Genomic DNA, 25,079 nt, shown 5'->3' with positions numbered 1-25,079 from the left:
CTGGATTTAGGCCAAGGTACATACGTAGGGCACTGGCTCCTAGAGTGATGTGCTGATGTGAGAGTCTAAGTTTCATTTTGAAAAATTCTGCTTCTAACTCTTTTGAAGAAAAGCCTGGAAACCTGAACAGAATATACTGAGGCAATGATATTTGCCTGAGACTGCAAATGGCCAATAGCAGAAAGAGAATGGCAGCCTTCAGAGTGAGATTGGAAGTCACTTAGCCTCACACCCACCATCCATCAGAGCAGACCAGGCACCTGGCTGATTTGGGGGAGGCACTGGATGCTTGATCATTGATGGAGCTTAGATGCCCCCCAGGCTTTGTTCCTTTCCTCTTTTCTTTGGTCTTTTGGCTACATGGTTTATATTTTGTGAGGAGGGGAAGAAGTCGTGTTGTTCTTCCAAGTGTTATCCACTCACAGCCCAAGAATGAGCTGTAGATTTATGAGAATTCACACATTAATAGATTTTTATAGCCAAAAGATACCATTATGATTATCTAGTCTGACCTGATCCCCTGTATAACACAGGCCAAGGAATATCACCCAATGATTTTTTCATTAAATCTGCAATTCCTGGTTGAGCTAGAGCATACTTTAGAAAGACTTTAGGTGAATTACTACATCTCTGAATAAATTGCTCCAATCATTCATTACCCTTACTGTAAAAAAAGTGTCTCAATTCTAGTCTGAGTTTATCCAGTTTAAACTTCCAGTAATTGGATCTTGTTATGCCTTTGTCTGCTAAGCTACAAAACCCTCTATTATCAGAACTCTTTTCACCATGTGGGTACGTAGGATACCATAAGATCCATGATCAAAACTACTCTTAACATTTTCTTGGATAAACTAAAGCAACTGAGTTTCTTTAGCCACTCACTGTAAGGCTGTTTTTTTCTGATCTTGAATCATCCTTGTAGCTCTTTTCTGAACCTTTCTAAGGGTATGTCTACACTACGAGAGTAGTTGGATTTTACTTAAATCGAATATGTGGAATCGATATTACAAAGTCGAACGTGTGTATCCACACTAAGGACAGTAATTCAACTGTGTGAGTCCACACTAATGGGGCAAGCGTCGACATTGGAAGCGATGCACTGTGGGCAGCTATCCCACAGTTCCTGCAGTCCCCGCTGCCCATTGGAATTCTTGGTCGAGCCCCCAATGCCTGCTGGGGAAAAAAATGTGTTGAGGGTGGTTTTGGGTAACTGTCGTCATCCAACTGTCACTCCCGCCCTCCCTCCCTGAAAGTGCCAGCGGGCAATCAGTTCGCGCACTTTTCGGGTGAGTGACAGCGCGGACGCCACAGCACTGCGAGCATGGAGCCCGCTGCGACCATCGCTGCAGTTATGGCCGTTGTCAACACCTTGCACCTTATCATCCACCTTTTCCAGAGGCAGATGCTGAGAAATCGGGCGAGGAGGCTACTGCAGCGTGGTGAGGACATGAAGTCTGAGAGAGGCACAGACCTCTCACAAAGCACGGGACCCCGCGCCGTGGACATCATGGTGGCAATGGGTCATGTTGATGTTGTGGAATGGCGATTCTGGGCACGGGAAACAAGCACGGACTGGTGGGACCGCATAGTGCTGCAGGTCTGGGATGAATCACAGTGGCTGCGAAACTTTCACATGCGGAAGGGAACTTTCATAGAACTTTGTGAGTTGCTGTCCCCTGCCCTGAAGCGCAAGGACACCCGGATGCGAGCAGCCCTGACTGTCCAGAAGTGAGTGGCCATAGCCCTCTGGAAGCTTGCAACGCCAGACAGCTACCGGTCAGTCGTGAACCACTTTGGCATCGGCAAATCTACCGTGGGGGTTGTTGTGATGCAAGTAGCCAAAGCAATCGTTGAGGTACTGCTGTCAAAGGTAGTGACCCTGGGAAACGTGGAGGTCATCATAGATGGCTTCGCCGCATGGGATTCCCAAACTGCGGTGGGGCTATAGATGGAACTCACATCCCTATCCTGGGACTGGACCACCAGGCCAACCAGTACATTAACCGAAAGGGCTACTTTTCAATGGTGCTGCAAGCACTGGTGGACCATAGGGGAGGTTTTACAAACATCAACGTCGGATGGACGGGCAAGGTTCATGACACTCGTGTTTTCAGGAACTCTGGTCTGTTTAGACAGCTGCAGGAAGGTATTTACTTCCCGGACCACAAAATAACTGTTGGGGATGTGGAGATGCCTACAGTGATCCTCGGGGACCCAGCCTACCCGCTAATGCCCTGGCTCATGAAGCCCTATACAGGCGCCCTGGACAGTAAAAAAGAACTCTTCAACTACCGGCTGAGCAAGTGCAGAATGGTAGTGGAGTGTGCTTTTGGACGTATCAAGGGGAGATGGAGAAGCTTACTGACTCGCTCTGATCTCAGCGAAACCAATATCCCCATTGTTATTGCAGCTTGCTGTGTGCTCCACAATCTCTGTGAGAGCAAGGGGGAGACCTTTATGGTGGGGTGAGTGGTTGAGGCGAATAGCCTGGCTGCTGATTACGCCCAGCCAGACAGCCGTGCGATTAGAAGAGCCCCGCGGGACGCGCTGTGCATCCAGGAGGCTTTGAAAGCTAGGTTCCTGAGTGAGCAGGGTAACCTGTGACTATTACGTTTGTTTATAGAGAAGCTGAACCTGCCCCCGTTTCTTTACCCAGTGAATGTTCACTATCCTCTCCAGTTTCATACCCCGTTCACCCCCTTCCCCGCCTTCCAACACACATTTAAAAATAAAATCACTGGAAATTTGTTAATGAACGCTGTTTTCTTTATTACTGTTTTCACGGTGAAGTGTTGAAACTGGGACGCAGACTGTGGTGGGGAGCGGGTGTAGTGTAGTGATGCAAAGGAGGCTTCTAAACTCGAGGAATGACATGCTCCTGCTTCTAGAGTGGTCCGCACTGGTGGACTGGTTGTTTCAACGGAGCCTGCCACCCCTCCTGTTTGGGACTCTGTGTGTGGGGGCTATGTGACTTTCTGGCAGGGGGAGGATGGTTACAGATCCCCTGCTGCGTGGCTCTGTGATCCAGGATAAGGACCGCTGCATAAGATCTCTAACCGCCCTCCCCCGCCACAAAGTCACATAGCCTCCCTCCCACAGAAAATGAAAACCACCTCCCAGACTGACCAGGGTGCCTAGTGACTGCAATGTGTGTGTGACCTGCTGCTGAACCTGCCCCCGTGTCTGTACCCTAGTAAAGGTGACTGTCCTGTCCAATTACCAACTCCCTTCCCCCACTTCAAACAGACTGTCCTCTAAAAAAACATGATGGAAACAGTAATTAACAGAAATGTATGTTTATTAGCAACTACACAGTTAGGGGATGAAACTGGGATGGGGGCTTGGGTGAGGCGGGAAGGAAAGGACTTATCAAATTTTGGGGAATGACAGCCTTTTGGTACTTGAGCAGTCTGCAGGGGTGGAGTGACAGTTTTCATGGACTCTGCCGCCCCTCCTTCTTGGTACTTTGGGTGAGGGGGGTATGGGACTTGGTGGCAGGGAAGGGTGGTTACAGATAGACTGCAGCGGGGCTTTGTCCTCCTGCCTCTGGTCCTGCAGAACATCCACAAGGCGCCGGAGCGTGTCCGTTTGCTCCCTCATTAGTCCAAGCAGCGTTTGAGTCGCCTGCTGGTCTTCCTGCAGCCACCTCTCCTCCCGTTCGCTGTGTGCTCGCTGGTATTGCGACATGTTCTCCCTCCACTGGGTCTGCTGGGTTGCCTCGGCTCGGGACCAGCCCATAAGTTCTGAGAACATGTCATCCCGTGTCCTTTTCTTTCTATGCCTAACCTGTGCCAGCCTCTGGGAGTGTGATGCCAGGGTAGGTCGGGAGACAGTCACAGCTGTGGGATGGGAAAAAGGGAGTGAATTCCTCAGAAAGATACATTTTTTGGTGAACAAAGAACATAGTCTTTCTCTGTGAACAAGACCATGCACAGCACCTATCACATGCGCACTCAGGACAAGGTCGAATTTTCGGCCTTCACATTCAGTGCCTGGGGTCTTGCAGTGCAGATCAGACAAGCGCGGCCGGACAGCGGAATTTGGGTAGCAAAGGCTTTCCAATTACCTCCAGGAGAGCTTCATGGAGATGTCCCATGAGGATTTCAGCTCTATCCCCGGACATATAGACCGAATTTTACTGTAGCTGCACTGGCAAGGACTAAACAGTAGAGCGCCTAGGGCAAACCAATCATGATAAACCGGACATTGTTAGATTTTTTGGCAGTAGTTGCACTACCAAAGACTAAGACTTCAAGCACCTAAGGCAAAGTAATCATGAAAAACCAACTGTTAATATTAATGTTCTGTTCAAAATAAATCTTTGCATGTTTATAACACTTACCGACTGATCCTTCCCCTCATTCTGGGTCCGGGTTAATGCCTGGGGATGGTTGGGAGGGGATCTCGGTGAGGGTGATGAAGAGATCCTGGCTGTCTGGGAAATCAGCGTTGTAAGCTCTGTCGACTGCCTCGTCCTCCTCATCTCCTTCCTCATCTTCCCCGTCCGCTGACATCGCCAAGGAAGCGGGCATCGACAATATCCCATCCTCTGAGTCCACGGTCAGTGGTGGGGTAGTGGTGGCGGCCGCACCTAGGATGGAATGCAGTGCCTCGTAGAAACGGCATGTCTGGGGCTAGGATCCAGAGCATCCGTTTGCCTCTTTGGTCTTCTGGTACCCTTGTCTCAGCTCCTTGATTTTCATGCGGCACTGCGTTGCATCCCGGCTGTATCCTCTCTCTGTCATGGCTTTTGAGATCTTCTCGTAGATCTTTGCATTCCGTCTTTTCGATCGCAGCTCCGAAAGCACGGACTCATCGCCCCACACAGCGATCAGATCCAAGACTTTCCGATCAGTCCATGCTGGGGCCCTCTTTCTATTCTGAGATTGCATGGCCATCTCTGCTGGAGAGCTCTGCATCATTGCCAGTGCTGCTGAGCTCGCCACGATGTCCAAACAGGAAATGAGATTCAAACTGCCCAGACAGGAAAAGGAATTCAAATTTTCCCGGGGCTTTTCCTGTGTGGCTGGTCAGAGCATCCGAGCTCGGACTGCTGTCCAGAGCGTCAACAGAGTGGTGCACTGTGGGATAGCTCCCGGAGCTATTAGCATCGATTTCCATCCACACCTACCCTAATTCGACATGGCCATGTCGAATTTAGCGCTACTCCCCTCGTTGGGGAGGAGTACAGAAGTCGAATTTAAGAGACCTCTATGTCGAACTAAATAGCTTTGTTGTGTGGACGGGTGCAGAGTTAATTCAATTTAACGCTGCTAAATTTGACATAAACTCCTAGTGTAGACCAGGCCTAATTGTCAACATCCTTTTCAAAATGTTTGGACACCAGAACTGAACACAATACTCCAGTAATGGAGACACTAATTGATGTGATTGGGTAATTCAGAAACCTCAGAGCTTTGATGTCATGCTTTCTGCAAACACAGGCAACAACGAACGCAGTTACACTTGGTTCACATTTTGAAGCTTTTCTTCACAACTATAAAAGATAGAGAATTTAAAAAATGAAGCTGAGATTATGGGGAACAAGGTGACAACCCCCATAACCATATTATAAGAACCTACAGGACTAGAATGTGGGCCCCTGGGGGTTCTGGGTCACTGGTGCCTCCACATCACCGTTGTTAGAGGCTTAGGCTGGTCCCTGGAAGGACCCTGCAAAGCTAAGTTTAGCAGGAAATATCTCCTGCAGGATCTGTGTAACCTTATCTATAGATTATGTATTAATTATATTGATTCCCAGTTATTATTTTTGAGGGTTGGTAGGTTCTTGTCCCAAGATCAGGCCCAGTATTATTCAAATAATTATATAGTTGGGAACCTCCCTGTGCACAGCTGCAGCAGGAACTCTGCTAGATTTACAAATAATGTATTAATACATTTAGCACAGTCATAAACTCTCCAACTCAGTAAGGTAGATAGAGACACTACAAAATGTACATCTGCACATCCATCCCTTGCAGAATAACCTAAAATGTTAGCCATCAGCTTCCTCATCACCATCATTTCCCCCCTCATCACCAGAGACCATCACTTCCAAGGGTTACCACTCTCTCACTCCTACTGCCCATAGGCAGGGATCCAACTTTTATAATATGTTACTCTGACTCCACTATGTCTGATGCATATTCAGTAGGGGTTTCTCCTCTCTTCCTTATTCGTATTTCCTCATGCTACTAATGTTGAGGTGCCCTTCTCCTATAGGCTAGTTAGTATATCAATGATCTCAACTTATTATATATGTAAATTTGTTGCCATGCCACTCTTGTGGCCAGTCATCTGATTGGATGTTGACTCCTGTTCCTGTGATTGGTAGGTGTCATTATGGTAAATTCCAACACAATTCCCCCATTCACATTCTATTTTCAGTTCCACGGAATTTATGAAAAGTAACAGAGGGTCCTGTGGGAAGAAGTGAGGTTCTTACCCATGAAAGCTTATGCTCCCAATACTTCTGTTAGTCTTAAAGGTGCCACAGGACCCTCTGTTACTTTTTACAGATTCAGACTAACACGGCTACCCCTCTGATACGGAATTTATGGGTGATCATTAGGTCATTTATCTGTGCCAGAGTTCAGAGGCCTCAAACCTTATGCTAACTGCTGAAGCGAATGTGTCACAGGATAGAATAGAATATTAGGGTTGGAAGGGAGCTCAAGAGGTCATCTAATCCAATCCCCTGCTCAAAGCAGGACCAACACCAACTAGATCATCCCAGTCAGGGCTTTGTCAAGCTGGGCCTTAAAAACCTCTAAGGATGGAGATTCCACCACCTCCCTAGGTAACCCATTCCAGTGCTTCACCACCTTCCTAGTGAAACAGTGTTTCCTAATATCCAACCTAAACCGCTCCCACTGCAACCTGAGACCATTGCTCCTTGTTCTGTCATCTGCCTCCACTGAGAACAGCCGAGCTCCATCCTCTTTGGAACCCCCCTTCAGGTAGTTGAAAGCTGCTATCAAATCTCCCCTTACTCTCCTCTTCTGCAGACTAAATGAGCCCAGATCGCTCAGCCTCTCCTCATAAGTCATGTGCCTCAGTCCCCTAATCATTTTCATTGCCCTCCACTGGACTATCTCCAATTTGTCCACTCTCAGGGCTGTAGGTTCCTTGCATTATTGCTGAATATAATGAATATAATATATATGAATATAATGAAGCCAAAGCAGTGACTATAATAAGGCAAGGTAGTCCTATGGGCTACAATTCCCCCGCCCCTCCGATAGGGCAGTTGTTAATGAGCCCAATTACATAAATTTAGGTCCTTACTCTTGGTTTAAACCCATGATTTTTATATAACAGAATAGATGACAGATAAAGGGGAATTGCCATCTGTTGAATTAGCATATGTGCCTTTGTGATGTAACAAAAATTTTGGCCCAGTGACTTTGCACTCCAATTGACCATAAAAATATATTGATATTTGTTATTACACAATACTGGCCATTTCCACTATATGTCACTCTTCTTATAAGGCTCTTCCTGTTCCATTTTTTAAAAACAGTTTTTAACAATACAGTTTAGCTACTGCTAATCTTTGATTACATGTTGGACCTTACCCAATTCTAAAATTATAGGATGGTGCTACTTGTGTATACTGTATGCAGAACTGATTTATGCCATACTGTACCCATTGCTACTCCTGGTATAGGTGTAGCCACCTCCCAGCCCAGAGTTATTGATTTTCCCAAGTTACTAAAGATGACATTGTTACATCCACTATCTCATAGCTGAGGGTATACTTTCACCTGGCATATCATATACAATATGCACAGATGTAACTAAATCTCTATTACCAGTGATGCTGTGTGAGATGGAAAGAACTCTCAGAACTGCTGCTAAGTTTGCAGGGCTGGAACTTAGGGGAAAAAAGGAAATCCTTTTACTTGTAAGTTGAGCACTTATGATACACAACTCAATGAAAGACACATTTTACCATCTTTATTCATGATGAATAGTACCTTATTCCAGAAATGCACCGACATTAAATCCAAGTGAGGCTATTCACAGATTAAGGTACTACTTGAGATTTGTAAAAGTGACCAGGGCTCAAACTGGGCTTAGTAATGTTGGGTTGGTGACACAGCATGTGTCACAACCGAGATGTGGGCAGTCTGACTGAGTTTTCAGAGCAAGAAGCAGGGAGGGTCAGGTTAACATGAGATCAAGGTCAGGTGCCAGATTACATACAGCAATCAGAGAGTGAAGTCAAGGACATACCAGAGTCAGAAGCCAGAATCTAGGTTCTATCATATAGTAGGGTGTGGAGCAGTCGCTGAAGCAAGCAGGCAGTCTATGTTGTTGATCAAACAGCTCCTCATCATGGCTTCCTGGTTTATATACTGGTATCAAGCAATCAGTGGTCTGTAAGGGGCTGCAGTTAAATAATTCCCTATTGTAAATTCTTAGCAAACCCCTGTCAGGGTGAGGTTGCAAAGAATACATTGTACTTTGCATGCAACACAATTAAAAATTAATCATGTTATCTAGCTGTATGGGTGTACCATGTTGAATAGTTACATTATATTAACACATTCTTTCTTTTGTGCTTTAAGACGTATTATGACTTAGTTAATTATTAAACAGTAAAGAGATGGTCCAGGTGGAAACTAGAGAACAAGTTCACATCCAAATTAAGGTGTTTCTTTTGTATTCTGCTCAAATAACAATGGCACTGAAACACTGAAAGTGCACAGTGATAAGCGTGTACCTTCTCATCTTTACAAAAACATTTTTTAAGTTTGCAAAATTTCCTCTTAACATGGAAAGCAACCCCATGATGGGGAAGTGGAATAATTCCTTCCCAAATGTCTTACTTATTGGATTAATGTATTGTAAGCAAAAAATATCAATGGAAACAGCAGAAAAAATTACTGACTTTCTTTCTCACATGCACAAAAAAAATGTACTTGTCATAGTTAGGTTATGCATGATTACACTTGTAATGCAAAATCTTATTTTTTCTTAATCTGTATAAATTGTGTTTATAGCAGCTAATGATAGAGTGAAAATGTTTACATATGTCTATACATAAATCACTTCCAGAACCCATTATCATAAGAAATCTCTTACAAGATTCTTATTATTAGTCTTTTGGCAAGATAGGTAGTTTTATTTCATTAAGGTGTTAAGTGAATTAAAAATGACATCTTTAGAGAGAAATGGATGATTGGTTTGGAAGTGGGTTAATGGCAGTTTTACAACAAAATCCTGAGAAGTGCCTGAAAGAATATTCATATGAATTTATGAAAAAAATCAGTTTATGTAATTAAAAGAAATTATAAAAGTCAAGGTTCAAAATCCTGAATATGCCCTTTTTTCAAATGAAGAAACATATGGCGTTCATAGTGGTATTAATATAGGAATTATCAGGGCCGGTGCAAGGAAGTTTCGCACACTAGGTGAAACTTCCACCTTCCACCACCCTCCCACCTAGCTAACCCCGCCTCCCATGGCAGCTAACCCAGCCCCACACCTGGGGAGCCCGCCACCCCCCCTCACCCAGGGAGCCCCCCCTCCGCAGCAGCTAACCCTGCCCAGGGAGATTCCCCCTCCCCTCCCCCCCGGCAGCTATCCCTGCCTGGGGAGCCCGTCCCAGCTCACCTCCGCTCTGCCTCCTTCGCTGAGCACGCCGGCGCCGCTCTAATTCTCCTCCCCTCCCAGGCTTACATTGCCGATTGGAGGAGACTTGGGGGGTGCTGAGTGCTCAGCGGAGGAGGCAGAGTAGAGGTGATCTGGGGCAAGGAGTAGTTCACTTGTGCGCCTCCTCCCCCGTTACTGCAGGCAGCCCTCCCCGCGCCAGCTCACCTCCACTCCACCTCCTCGCCTGAGCGGGCTTTTAGGCGGCCCCAACCACTAGGCATCCTAGGCGGCCGCCTAGTTTGCCTAAATGGTTGCACCGGCCCTGGGAATTCTGAGTTTTGTATTGAACCATTTCATCATTGTGTTAATCCAAATGTTGGTCTTCTGCAGTCTACAGAACATTGGGGGCATATTTAGTATTGACATTCGTATACAAAATAGAATGAAAAAGTACACATTCACACGTAAGTGGGAATTTACCAGACTGTGCCAGGTTTCATCACATATATGTTTACTTTATCTTCTTCTGTGATCTGTAGTGCAATCCTAATGTAGAGCCTGACTTTGATTCAGCAAATTACTTATGTGCATAACTTTAAGCATATGAGTAGTCCAATTTACCTTATCCCCTTGCATTAAGAAAAACAAACGAGAACAAAAATAAAGTCTTCATGACAGAGCACAGAGTGTCTCTTATATAACATGGTGTATTAATACTGTCTCACAACAGTCTGATGAAAGGGAAAATGGCCAAAGCAATTTTGGAGGCCATGTGCTCTCGAGGAGTAGGAGGAGGTGTGGTGTGATTTAGGAAAAAGAAGATAACAGCAAATCAATGGTACTCTCCCCAAGCTCTGTTCCACAAAAGAAGTTCTGGCGATTTGAAATACCATTCAGAGTAGATTGGGAAAATGCTCAAAATATGATTGCATGTGCTCTACTGGACTCCTGAGGCTCGCCTCCCTGTCAGAAGTGGTTAAGATACATTTATGGGCAGGTATAGTTTAAGGTATAGATACAATAGACACTTGCCTAAGACTCTGGATCCCAGCGTCCTATGATGAAGTCAGAATCTAAGTTTCTGGTTTTTTGGTTTTGGTTTTGTTTGTTTAATTCTTTAATTCTATTTCTAGTCTTCATGTCAAGGCTGATTCCCCACTCTGGCACTTCGAGTGCAGAAGGTGGGGGCCCACAAGGATTCTAAATATTAATACTGGCCACTCCAGGCTTGTATTAAACTCCCAAGGTTACAGCTTCTCTCTGACCTGGATGCTGCTACCACCCTCCAACCAATAAGATATAAACAGAAATAAACCTAATTGCATCATTCTAGACATTTTCTGATTTATGAGTAGGTTTTAGGTATGATCTGATGATTTCCATACCCGACAAAAAAGCTTTTTTCAGCATAGTCCCAGCCCTGTCTCTGCTCTGTCCCCTTTCTCCGAAGAACAACAACAGAGCAGACAAAGGGAAGTTTTTCCCAATTTCAAAAAGGGAGCTACCTCCCCCGCCCCCACCTTCATTTATCACAGCTGTAATGAAAAAAAAATCAAAACATGACTTAAATATAACTGATGCAGTCATGGCTGCCAGATTCTGAATCTGCTCTGTGAAACCCTGATCTGATCTGGGGGTAAAGGGATTTAGATACTCCACTGAGCTCTGCAAAATTGGCTTTCTCTTGGTGGAGCTCAGATGCTCCCTGTGAGTGCTCCTTTCCTCTGGCCTTTTTGCCTTATGGATCAGAATAGGAGAAAAATAGTGGCATTCTGATAAGCATCATCCACTTATGGCACTTGAGGTGACAGTCACAGTAAATTATGTAGCTCTTTCTTTTGTGCATTCATCAGCACTGAAATAGTTAACAATATTGAAATTTAAATGATCATCATTGGACTCTTGTGTTAACACCACTTGATACAAAAGGGAGTATAACCAGCTTCTAAGCTTTTGTTCCAAGCTCTCTGCAAATTGAGGCAGACATCTCTGCCTCCATTTAAAAAAAATACACCACCGCTACAATATGAGATTCTGGAGAACAATATGGTAGCCTCAGAAAAAAAACAACACAAGGTACCAACCTGGTGTAGTTCAAACAAATTTGATCCTTCGGGTAACCCTCAGAAAAGAGTCTGTAAATTTGAGACTGTAGAGGTCAATATTCCTACTTAAATGTAAGGGTAAGACATGTTTTTAATTTTTTTTTAATTTTAAATGTATATTAATGCATTATTTTAATTGGGATAGTAATACACACTAGTTTTAATATTTTAAAATATCCTTTTTATATACATATGTCCATTTTATAATAATAATGATTATAGACAACTGCCTCCACCTAACAGGACATCCAGTGTGTGGCAATTCTTAATATAACACACATATACTCTTGTGCCTTATTAAATCATTACAATCAGGGGCAGGCAGAGGAATTTAAATTTGATCCTTTTTGGAGGGACACCGCAAGTTCTGTGCCCCTGTGCAGCCCCTGGGGCCAGGAGGAGCTCATGCCTCTTTCGTTCTCCCTCTCCCCCCTCCATGCAGCCCCTGGGGAATTCTGTGCCCCAGACAATTATTTGGGAGGCCTGTGCCCCTGCTTGCCCCCCTTTTTGTGCATTTTCCTGATTGTTGAAAATGATTATCTCAGCAGTAATAAAAATATTGAGTAAATAATGCAAAAAATAATTTGCAAATGTTTATTCACAAAACAAAACACAGCAAATACACTTCAGTGATACTATTCTTCAAAAAGTAATGTGAGCAAAATTTTATGGCATATGCATTTGCAGTACGATTTGCACCAGGACATCTTGAAAGCTCTTAGTGGGGTGGAGAGGGATTTGATCAGGAAGCAGAAACAATATTTTGTGATGTAGGAGATCACAAATAGCACATTAATAATAGTGAATTAATGAGGATGCTTCACCTAGAACTCTGAATATCTTTGCTGTTGTTATTTTCTCCAATGATAACTACTTCTTTAATGTAGTTTGTGACTTGTGTAAATGAAATGAAGGTGTTTATATCTTGTATGAAAATACATAGTTATGTAATGAAGAGTATACATTTGTCTGAAAGGAGAACTGGTAAATATAATATTAATTTATTAGCATGATGTAAAAGATATTTTTTTCCATTCTGCTGTATTAAAAGAAAAAATAATAGTTATTCTGTGACAATGCTCCACATGCTCTCAGTTTTAAGAGAATCTTTTTGGCCTACCATAGATCAGCATCAGCTTTTATAATCCTGACATTGGAGTGTGAAATTATAACAGATGCTGATTTGGGGGAAAAACTGTAATGAAAAAATTCAAATATTTTTTCCTACAGAACATTACCTCAAATTGGCATCTTCCCTCCCTCACAAACCCAAACAACACCCTTCCCCTACTCCAACAGAGAAAAAGTGCAGTAGCAAAAATGGGTGGGGCTGAAAAATAAATATTGGGTCCCTCAACACAGATGGAGTAGTTTAAATAGCCAGGTGAGAACATAAGAACATGATAATGGCCATACTGGGTCAGACCAAAGGTCCATCCAGACCAGTATCCTGTCTACCAACAGTGGATAATGCCAGGTGCCCCAGAGGGAGTGAACCTAATAGGCAATGATCAAGTGATTTTTCTCCTGCCATCCATCTCCATCCTCTAACAAACAGAGGCTAGGGATACCATTCCTTACCCATTCTGGCTAATAGCCATTAATGGACTTAACCTCCATGAATTTATCTAGTTCTCTTTTAAACCCTGTTATAGTCCTAGCCTTCACAACCTCCTCAGGCAAGGAGTTCCACAGGTTGACTGTGCGCTGTGTGAAGAAGAACTTCCTTTTATTTGTTTTAAACCTGCTGCCTATTAATTTCATTTGGTGGCCCCTAGTTCATATATTATGGGAACAAGTAAATAACTTCTCCTTATTCACTTTCTCCACACCACACATGATTTTATATACCTCTATCATATAGTCTTTTCTTTTCCAAGCTGAAAAGTCCTAGCCTCTTTAATCTCTCCTCATATGGAACCTGTTCCAAACCCCTAATCATTTTAGTTGCTCTTCTCTGAACCTTTTCTAAAGCCAGTATATCTTTTTTGAGATGAGGAGATCACATCTGTATGCAGTATTCAAGATGTGGGCGTACCATGGATTTATATAAGGGCAATAAGATATTCTCTGTCTTATTCTCTATCCCTTTTTTAATGATTCCTAATATCCTGTTTGCTTTTTTGACTGCTGCTGCACACTGCGTGGACGTCTTCAGAGAACTATCCACGATGACTCCAAGATCTCTTTCCTGATTAGTTGAAGCTAAATTAGCCCCCATCATATTGTATGTATAGTTGGAGTTATTGTTTCCAATGTGCATTTCTTTACATTTATCTACATTAAATTTCATTTGCCATTTTGTTGCACAATCACTTAGTTTTGTGAGATCTTTCTGAAGTTCTTCACAATCTGCTTTGGTCTTAACTATCTTGAGCAGTTTAGTATCGTCTGCAAACTTTGCCACCTCACTGTTTACCCCTTTCTCCAGATCATTAATGAATAAGTTGAATAGAATTTGTCCTAGGATTGACCCTTGGGGAACACCACTAGTTACCCCTCTCCATTCTGAAAATTTACCATTTATTCCTACCCTTTGTTACCTGTCTTTTAACCAGTTCTCAATCCATGAAAGGACCTTTCCTCTTATCCCATGACAACTCTACAGCTATAAAGTGGAGGTGAGGTAGTGCAGCGAGGGAGTTGCTCCCTCTTGGAGGAGTAATAATCCCTTTTACATGAACTGTCCAGGTCCTGTGCACCTGTTTACTCCTTGGACCAGAAGGGGTGGGCAGGGAGTAGCAAGAAATGGATGGAGTTTGGGCTCCACCACCTAACACATTAGCAGTGCACTAAACCAGTGGTGGTGGGATGTTGTTATTTATTTCTGGTATAACTCTCCCCTTCCCTGGATCATGGAGGGGGTAGGGAGGGAATTGTACCTCACAGAGATGTGTCTGAGGCACAGTCTATCTTATTGAAACTAGTGGGATTATTCACAGAGTATAGTACTGTTCAATGTGAGCAAGGATGGCACAGTGGGGCTCAATATCATTAGTTCATCCTGTGGCTTTGTCTAAAGAGGAAAGTTTTACCAGATATACCAACATAGGACTTGGTGACTTCTTGAGGTCCCTTCCAGTCCTACTTATCTATGTGTATAAATAATACTCAAAAATACTGATATAACCCTCCCCCACCCAACCCTGTTGTAGACACTCTTATTCCAGTATAAATGGCTTCTGCTGGTGGCAGCTGCAGTCCAAACCCAACAGCTAAATCTCTCAGTTACAGCCTCTAGGGATGAAGCCAGAAAAGTATCAGTAAAAGCTCAGGCACAAGCCCTGATCTGTGAGGAACTTCTCATGAGAGGGCAATTTTAATGCCAAAAATTGTAGCACATGTGAAAGTATAATGAAAGTTGGAAACCGTAAGAGTATGCAGCACTTCAAAACCACTCCTTCCCTGTAAAATTGTACAGACTATGCAAAAAATTAGCTGAAGCTGGAAACTGGAGCTAAAAAGTAACCTACAAACAGTAGACTTTTTGCTAACCTGGTTTATTTTGTTTTGTTATATTTTCTTGTCCTATTCATGGAATTATAGAATGAGAGAAGATTAGGGTTGGAAGAGCAGGACCAACCTCAACTAAATCATCCCAGCCAGGGCTTTGTCAAGCAGGACATTAAAAACCTCTCAGGGTGGAGATTTCACCACCTCTCTAGGTAACCTATTCCAGTGCTTCACCACCCTCCTAGTGAAATAGTTTTTCCTAATATACAACCTGAACCTCTCCCACTGCAACTTGAGACCATTGCTCCGAGTTCTGTCATCTGCCACCATTGAGAGCAGCCTAGCTCCATCCTCTTTGGAACCCCCCTTGAGCAGTTGAAGGCTGCTATCAAATCCCCCCTCACTCTTCTCTTCTGCAGACTAAATGAGCCCAGTTCCCTCAACCTCTCCTCAAAAGTCATGTGTCCCAGCCCCCTAATCATTTTCACTGCCCTCCACTGGACTCTCTCCAATTTGTCCACATCCTTTCTGTAGTGGGGGCCCAAAACTGGATGCAATACTCCGGATGTAGCCTCACCATCGCCGAATAGAGGGGAATAATCACTTCGCTCAATCTGCTGGCAATGCTCTTACTAATGCAGCCCAGTATGCCATTAGCCTTCTTGGACCAGTGGACAAGAAGCTGGATATGAGTCAACATCATGCCCCTGTTGCCTCATATCCAGCTTCTTGTCCCCAGGTCCTTTTCTGCAGAACTGCCACTTAGCCCGTCGGTCCCCAGCCTGTAGCAGTGCATGGGAATTCTTCTGCCTTAAGTGCAGGACTCTGCGCTTGTTCTTGTTGAACCTCATCAGATTTCTTTTGGCCCAATCCTCCAATTTGTCTAGGTCACTCTGGACCCTATCCCTACCCTCCAGCATCTCTACCTCTCCCCCCAGCTTAGTGTCAGCTGCGAACTTCCTGTGGGTTCAATCTATCCCATCATCCAGATCATTAATGAAGATGTTGAACAAAACCAGCCCCAGGACCAACCCCTAGGGCACACTACTTGATACCAGCTACCAACTAGACATTGAGCCATTGAGCACTACCTGTTGAGCCTGATGATCTAGCCAGCTTTCTATCCACCTTATAGTCTATTCATCCAATCCTTACTTCTGTAATTTGCTGGCAAGAATACTGTGGGAGACCATATCAAAAGCTTTGCTAAAGTCAAAGTATATCACGTCAACTGCTTTCCACATTGATGTAGTTATAGTTCATTTAAAATGTGCTATTTTATGTCGGGAGTTATAAGAAAAAAATCTTTCAGGTGGATGAAATACCATTAAAATAGGTCCCTTTTTGAAACAGCAAAATGGTCAGTGAAATTGCATTGCGGAAAAACCTCTGCTTATATATGTATAAAAAGAATGAAATCGCCTGTACTAATCCCCCACTCCCCAAAAATGTTTCCACTTTGATGAAAAACCTGAGGATTTTGAAGTTTGTTTTCAAAGTTACAGCAGTATTTTTATACCAAAGAAACTGAAGAAAGTCACAAGATCCATTTACCTAATTCTGGTTGGAAAAAGATATTTTTGTTGTCCTAAAAGACTTACAAGAACCAGGTGAAACGAGGACTTGTGTGAAATGATTAAAAAGCAGTATGTACTACAAGCAAACTTCCTAGGTGGTAGATAGATATAAGTTTCATTTAAGGAACCTAAAAGAAAGGAAAAGTATATCTTATCTTCTTTCTAACTAGTTTAAAGAAGTTGTCCATGGCCTCTCATTTTTGGTAATCATCTTCCATATGTCTTTGTGGATCTGAAATCCAAAATTAAGAGAGAGGTTACAGAATATTGGTCACAGAAAAGCTCTTAACTTGAAAGGAGCAGTGAATATCTTGGTGTTTGAGCCCCCTTTAGAAAAATATACTCCAGTTAGAGAGTGCACTTGTGGGTACATGTTATGTAAAAGAAGAAAGGTACTTGCCTACCAAGGGGACAACAGCAGTAAAAAATTCATCTGTAGAGTTTAGTGAAGGGGATAGCAGCAGTAATAATAGAAAACATGTAAATTCCCGGGCTGCCCCCCTCCCTCTGGAGCAGCCGAGGCACGGGCTGCACCTCCCCTTCCCCCACGAGCAGCAGCAGCACCCTGGAGTCCCTCAGAGCACCTAAGATTTAGTCAGGGGTATTTATAATACAAGGTATGGGCAGGTCACAGGCTGTGAATTTTTGTTTATTGCCCGTGACCTGGCTATGACTTTTACTAAAAATATCCGTGACTAAAATGTAGTCTTAGTTTTAATCTCCTTTGCAAGGTCCAACTCTGCGTGGTTTTTAGTAGTTCTTGTTTACCTGCCTGTTTAAGAACATGGGGTGGGATCCACAAAGGGACTTAAGTGTTGCAGTGCTAAGTGTCGCAACAGATAACTTTTAGGAACCTAGAAAATCAGAAGAAACAACACTGTTCCCCACAAAGCCTGAGTTAGGCACCCAGTGGGTTGAGATAAACTGTGATCCACAGAACTAGCACATTAGGCAGGGGCCACCTAAGATAGTCAATAGAAGATGCTGACCACAGAGGGCTTAGGCTTTCAGCTGCCTACCTTCCCTGCTTTGCAAAGTGAAAGCCTAAGCCACATGGCAGGTGCCCTATTTAGTAGGTGTGCTCAGAGGCTACCGACTGGATTGGGTCCCTTGGCTGGGTTCACATAAAGTGGCTAGGAAGCAGATTAGACTTCCCTTATATCCTTTAGCATTTTTGATAGGGTACTCACCCAGAATATGGGAAAATCCTGAATCAAGTCCCCCCCCCTCCTCCTTGAAACAGTAATTTAACAGGGATCAGCCACCTTGCTGGTGAGTGCCCTGAGCATTAGGCTATAAAATCTTTCTAACTCTCTCACTGGTCAATTCATAATTATTCAATTATACAATTAAAATAGAACAACTTCAATAGGAGAAATTGTGGGCGAGAATAAAGCAGAGTCATATTTGACTCCTGCTGTGACCAAATCCTGATCTGAATACCAGCGGAAGGACCTCTCAGTGAAGGCAGTCACATAGAAGGCAGACAGAGGGATTTTAGGCCAGACTCAAATGCTAAGGTACAATTGACTACAGAGGAAAGATATAAGAACACAGCTCTGACTTCCTGAACTATACAGGTTTGAACTCTTCTACCTGGTCTGTGTAATTTAATTTTCTGCCCAGCTGGGGAGAGAGAAACCCCTGTCCAGATTACTGATCTATTTCTCCTACCAAGGAATAGGTAAAGAAGCTAATTAAATGTCTGCTAATTGCATGGAGTGCCATTTTTTGGCTGCTAAGGAGGGGTCACATTAATCCCTTTGGTCCTGAACCTGCTTATGGGGACCCTCTTTGAGTTAATAGGGATAGACTTAGTGGGGCCCCTGAGAAGACTGCAGCAACCACCAATATATCCTACCACAAAATAGCTCTAGACAATGCCAGCATGCTTTAGAGGTTGTAGCTATGGAAGCTCCTTGTCTAGATAGAGGTATCATCTGAGATCTTGATGAATCAAGGGACCAGTTTAAGGGGACTTCTGAAGGAAATTATCGAGATAAAGAGTAAAAGGGCCTCCAGTTAGAGGAAAGGCTCAATCAAACCCTAAAACATCTGCTAAAAAGGTTCCTTATGCCTGACCCCTGCCACTTAGACCCACTGCTGTCATAACTTCTCTTTGCAGCCTGAGTGGTTCTTCAGTCATTTATTGGCTTCCTTCACTCTGTTACAGTATGAGTCACAGACCACAGGGATCATAGAGCTGGTGAAGGACATGTGGGAGTGCAGTGGGTTTCACTTGGGGGCCAGCAGGCCTATAGGGCAGGCCATGGCTCAACAGTCCCCAAAGTCCTGGGATGCTCTTGCTGAGTGGTCCACAGGCATAGAGGATGAGTAATGGTCTGTCATTCCCCAGTACTCCCTGACTTCTCTCATCTGGATGGGGAAAATTTAGGGGGATGCAGCACGCAGGCCCTCCCTCTCCACTGGGTCCTGGCCCAGAGCCAAAGGAGGAAGGGGTGAGGAGTGTCTCAGGGTATGTCTACACTACAAAATTAGATCGAATTTATAGAAGCCGGTTTTATAGATATCGGTTTTATACAGTCGATTGTGTGTGTCCCCACATAAAATGCTCTAAGTGCATGAAGTTGGTGGACCGCGTCCACAGTACCAAGACTAGCGTTGACTTCTGGAGTGTTGCACTGTGGTTAGCTATCCCACAGTTCCCTCAGTCTCCGCTGCCCATTGGAATTCTGGGTTGAGATCCCAATGCCTGATGATGCAAAACAGTGTCGCAGGGGGTTCTGGGTACATGTCATCAGGCCCCTCCCCCTCCATCAGAGCAACGGCAGACAATCGATTTGCACCTTTTTACCTGGGTTACCTGGGCAGACAACATACCACGGCAAGCATGGAGCCCGCTCAGCTCAGCTCAGCTCACCATCACTATATGTCATCTGGGTGCCGGCAGACGTGGTACTACATTGCTACACAGCAGCAGCTAATTGCCTTTTGGCAGTAGATGGTGCAGTATGACTGGCAGCCTTCATAGGCTATTTGGGTGCTGTCAGACATGGGGCTGCATTGCTACACAGCAGCAGCCCCTTGCCTTTAGGCAGTAGATGGTGTATTACGATTGGTATCTGTGGTCGTCGTATTCCAGTTCAATCATAGACACCTGGGCAGACATGCTTTGTCTCCTGGAGACTCAGTCCTGCCGGCAGTCCTATTGAACCGTTTTGACGATGATGGCTAGCAGTCGTAGTACAGTATCTTCTGCCAAGCACCCAGAAGATGCCGAGGGCTATCAGTCATGCTGCACCGTCTGCTGCCAGCTTAAGATGTAAAAATTAGATGGACCAGATTTGTTCTATATTCATTTGCTTCCCCTTCCCTCCATGAAATCAACAGCGTGCTAAACCCAGGGTTTTGAGTTCAATCTTTGGGGGGGCCATTCTGTGTGACAGTTGTTTGTGTTTCTCCCTGATGAACAGCCACCTTTGTTGATTTTAATTCCCTGTACCTGTACGCCATGTCGTCAGTCGCCCCTCCCTTCCTCCGTCAGTTTCGCGCCTTTTTTCAGACCAGACGCCATAGCACTGGGATCATGGAGCCCGCTCAGATCACCGCGGCAATTATGAGCACTGTGAACACCATGCGCATTGTCCTGGAGTATATGCAGAGCCGGGACATGCGAAAGCAAAACCAGGACCAGCCGAGGAGGTGATGGCAGTGCGGCGACGAGAGTGATGAGGAAATTGACATGGACATAGACCTCTCACAAAGTACAGGCCCCAGCAATGTGCAAATCATGGTGTTACTGGGGCAGATTCATGCCGTGGAATGCCGATTCTGGGCCCGGGAAACAAGCACAGACTGGTGGGACCGCATCGTGTTGCAGGTGTGGGACGATTCCCAGTGGCTGCGAAACTTTCGCATGCGTAAGGGCACTTTCATGGAACTTTATGACTTGCTTTCCCTTGCCCTGAAGCGCCAGAATACCAGGATGAGAGCAGCCCTCACAGTTGAGAAGTGAGTGGCGATAGCCCTGTGGAAGCTTGCAATGCCAGACAGCTACCGGTCAGTCGGGAATCAATTTGGAGTGGGCAAATCTACTGTGGGGGCTGCTGTGATCCAAGTTGCCAGGGCAATCAAAGACCTGGTGATATCAAGGATAGTGACTCTGGGAAACGTGCAGGTCATACTGGATGGCTTTGCTGCAATGGGATTCCCAAACTGTGGTGGGGCGATAGACGGAACTCATATCCCTATCTTGTCACCGGAGCACCAAGCCACCGAGTACATAAACCACAAGGGGTACTTTTCAATGCTGCTGCAAGCCCTGGTGGATCACAAGGGACGTTTCACTAACATCAACGTGGGATGGCCGGGAAAGGTACATGATGCTCGCGTCTTCAGGCCTGTTCTGTTTCGAAAGCTGGAAGAAGAGACTTTCTTCCCGGACCAGAAAATAACCGTTGGGGATGTTGAAATGCCTATCGTTATCATTGGGGACCCAGCCTACCCCTTAATGCCATGGCTCATGAAACCATACACAGGCAGCCTGGCCAGTAGTCAGGACCCGTTCAACTATAGGCTGAGCAAGTGCCGAATGGTGGTGGAATGTTCATTTGGACTTTTAAAAGCGTGCTGGTGCAGCTTACTGACTTGGATAGACTTCAGCGACACCAATATCCCCATTGTTATTGCTGCTTGCTGTGTGCTCCACAATATCTGTGAGAGTAAGGGGGAGACATTTATGGCGGGGTGGGAGGTTGAGGCAAATCGCCTGGCCGCTGATTACGCGCAGCCAGACACCAGGGCGGATAGAAGAGTACAGCAGGGCACGGTGTGCAACAGAGAAGCTTTGAAAACCAGTTTTGTGATTGGCCAGGCTATGGTGTGAAACTTCTGTTTGTTTCTTCTTGATGAACCCTCCGCCCCCGCCCCCCCGGTTCACTCTACTTCCCTGTAAACCAACCACCCCACCTTCCCCTTCCCCCTTCGAGCACCACTTGCAGAGGCAATAAAGTCATTGTTACTTCTCATTCATGCATTCTTTATTAATTCATCACACAATTGGGGGATAATTGCCAAGGTAGCCCGGGATGGGTGGGGGAGGAGGGAAGGAAAAGGACACACTGCAGTTTAAAACTTTAAAACTTTAACACTTATTGAAGGCCAGCCTTCCGATGCTCGGGCAATCATCTGGGGTGGCGTGACTGGGTGGCCGGAGGCCCCCCACCGTGTTCTTGGGCGTCTGGGTGAGGAGGCAATGGGACTTGGGGAGGAGGGCTGTTGGTTACACAGGGGCTGTAGCGGTGGGCTCTGCTCCGGCTGCCTTTCCTGCAGCTCAACCATATGCTGGAGCATATCAGTTTGATGCTCCATCAGCCGGAGCATCGACTCTTGCCTTCTGTCTGCAAGCTGACGCCACCTATCATCTTCAGCCCGTTACTTGCTCTGTTCACCCCACTATTCAGCCCGCCACCTCTCCTCTCATTCATATTGTGCTTTTTTGCACTCTTACATTGACTGCCTCTACGCATTCTGCTGTGCTCTTTCAGCGTGGGAGGACATCTGGAGCTCCGTGAACATATCATCCCGAGTCCGCCGTTTTCTCCTTCTAATCTTCGCTAGCCTCTGCGAAGGAGAAACATTTGCAGCTGGTGGAGGAGAAGGGAGAAGTGGTTAAAAAAGACACATTTTAGAGAACAATGGGTACACTCTTTCATGTTAAATTTTGCTGTTCACATTATACAGCACACGTGCTTTTGTTACAAGGTCGCATTTTTCCTCTTATATTGAGGGCCTGCCCGTTTGGTGTGAGAGATCACTCACGCAGTGCCAGGCAACAGAATTCGGCTTGCAGGCAGCCATGGTAAGCCACAGTCTTTTGGCTTTTTTAACCTTCTTAACATGTGGGAATGGTTTCAAACAGCAGCGCCCTCATTTCCCATACCAAAGACCCATTGGGTTGGCCATTTAAAATGGGTTTGCAATGTAAAAGGAGGAGCTGGGGTTTCCGGGTTAACATGCAGCACAAACCCAACTACCCCCACCCCCACCCCCACAATTCTCTGGGATGATCACTTCACCCCTCCCACCCACCGCGTGGCTAACAGCAGGGAACATTTCTGTTCAGTCGAGCAGAAATGGGCACCTCTGAATGTCCCCTTAATAAAATCACCCCATTTCAAACAGGTGACCGTGAATGATATCACTCTCCTGAGGATAACAAAGAGAGATAAGGAATGGATGTTGTCTGCATGCCAGCAAACACCGGGACCATACGCTGCCATGCTTTGTTATGCAATGATTCCAGACTACGTGCTACTGGACTGGCATGGTAAAATGTCCTACCATGGCGGATGGGATAAGGCAGCCCTCCCCAGAAACCTTTTGCAAAGGCTTTGGGAGTACATGAAGGAGAGCTTTCTGGAGATGTCCCTGGAGGATTTCCGCTCCATCCCCATACACGTTAACAGACTTTTCCAGTAGCTGTACTGGCCGCGATTGCCAGGGCAAATTAATCATTAATCATTAAACACGCTTGCTTTTAAACCATGTGTAATATTTACAAAGGTACACTCACCAGAGGTCCCTTGTGTGCCCTCAGGGTCTGGGAGCACGCCTTGGGTGAGTTCAGGGGTTACTGGTTCCAGGTCCAGGGTGATAAACATATCCTGGCTGTTGGGGAAACCGGTTTCTCCACTTCCTTGCTGTGAGCTATCTTCATTGTCTTCATCATCATCATCTTCCACATACCCCGAACCCGCTTCCCTGTTGCATATTTCTCCATTGATGGAGTCAAAGCACATGGTTGGGGTAGTGGTGGCTGCACCCCCTAGAATGGCATGCAGCTCCGCGTAGAAGCGGTATGTTTGCGGCTCTGCCCCAGACCTTCCGTTTGCCTCTCTGGCTTTGTGGTAGGCTTGCCTTCTCTCCTTAATTTTCACGCAGCACTGCTGTGCGTCCCTGTTATGGCCTCTGTCCTTCATGGCCTTTGAGACTTTTTCTAATATTTTGCCATTTCGTTTACTGCTACGGAGTTCAGCTAGAACTGATTCGTCTCCCCATATGGCGAACAGATCCCGTACCTCCCGTTCGGTCCATGCTGGAGCTCTTTTGCGATCCTGGGACTCCATCATGGTTACCTGTGCTGATGAGCTCTGCGTGGTCACCTGTGCTCTCCACGCTGGGCAAACAGGAAATGAAATTCAAAAGTTCGCGGGGCTTTTCCTGCCTACCTGGTCAGTGCATCTGAGTTGAGAGTGCTGTCCAGAGCGGTCACAATGAAGCACTGTGAGATAGCTCCCGGAGGCCAATAACGTCGAATTTCATCCACACTACCCCAAATCCGACCCGCAAAGGCCGATTTTAGCGCTAATCCCCTCGTCGGAGGTGGAGTAAAGAAACCGGTTTAAAGGGCCCTTTAAGTCGAAAGAAAGGGCTTCGTCGTGTGGACATGTCCAGGTTTAATTTGATTTAACGCTGCTAAAGTCGACCTAAACTCGTAGTGTAGACCAGGCCTCAGTTTCCTTTTGCATCAGACCAACCTTCCTTACACCACTTTCTATCTCCCGGCTCTATTTTCAGTCTGGGACATGGTCACAGCACTCTGCCCCAACGCAGCAAATAGTTCCAAATCAATCTCAACAGTTCAGGTAGCCAAATGGGTACTTCTCAGCTCACTTCTCAATGTCCAGTTATTCTCCCTCGTCAGGGAGCAGAGGTGAGAAAAGGGTCAGCTCCTGGTCAGGGCTTACGCACAGTCCAGATGCTTCTCATCTGGATTGCTTTGTCCCAGAAGCTGAAAACTGGCTTCCTCCCTGCAGACAGCCTCTCCTTCACTCTACCCTGCTTGACTTCCTTTTAAGCAGGTCCTCCATTTGGAGCATGCACCATAGCTGCTGGGGGGCAGGACACTGTTGGCTCAGGACAGCCCTATTACACCCCTAACCTATTGTGCGGTCTGTAAACCCCATTGCAGGAAGGAACAGATTCCCAAGACTGGAAACGTCATTCAGTACCTACTTTAACCGTGGGAGAGATTAGGTGTTCAAGGTGCTTTGGCTTGGGAAAATTTACTTAGTGAAAAGCAAGCTAGGTATATAAAAATAAACTGTGATTAAAATGTATATTAATCTATTATTATCAATTATTTGTATTTTTGTAGTGCCTAGAGATCTGCTAGGCATAGTACAAACAGCCCCAGAGAGCTTATAATTTAAATATACAACATATACAAAGGCTACATCTACTTTCTATTCCTGGCTCAGTCTTTAATCTGTTGACCTTTGGCAAGTTACTTAGTCTCCCACTCTTCGGCTTTGTCTACACTACAAGCTGGGGGTGTGATTTCCCTGCTCATGTACGCATACTCTCAGTAGCTCTCATTGAG

This window comes from Malaclemys terrapin, chromosome 2 (assembly GCF_027887155.1).
Source record: "Malaclemys terrapin pileata isolate rMalTer1 chromosome 2, rMalTer1.hap1, whole genome shotgun sequence".
Lineage (NCBI taxonomy): Eukaryota > Metazoa > Chordata > Testudines > Emydidae > Malaclemys > Malaclemys terrapin.
This window is presented reverse-complemented; position numbering follows the sequence as displayed.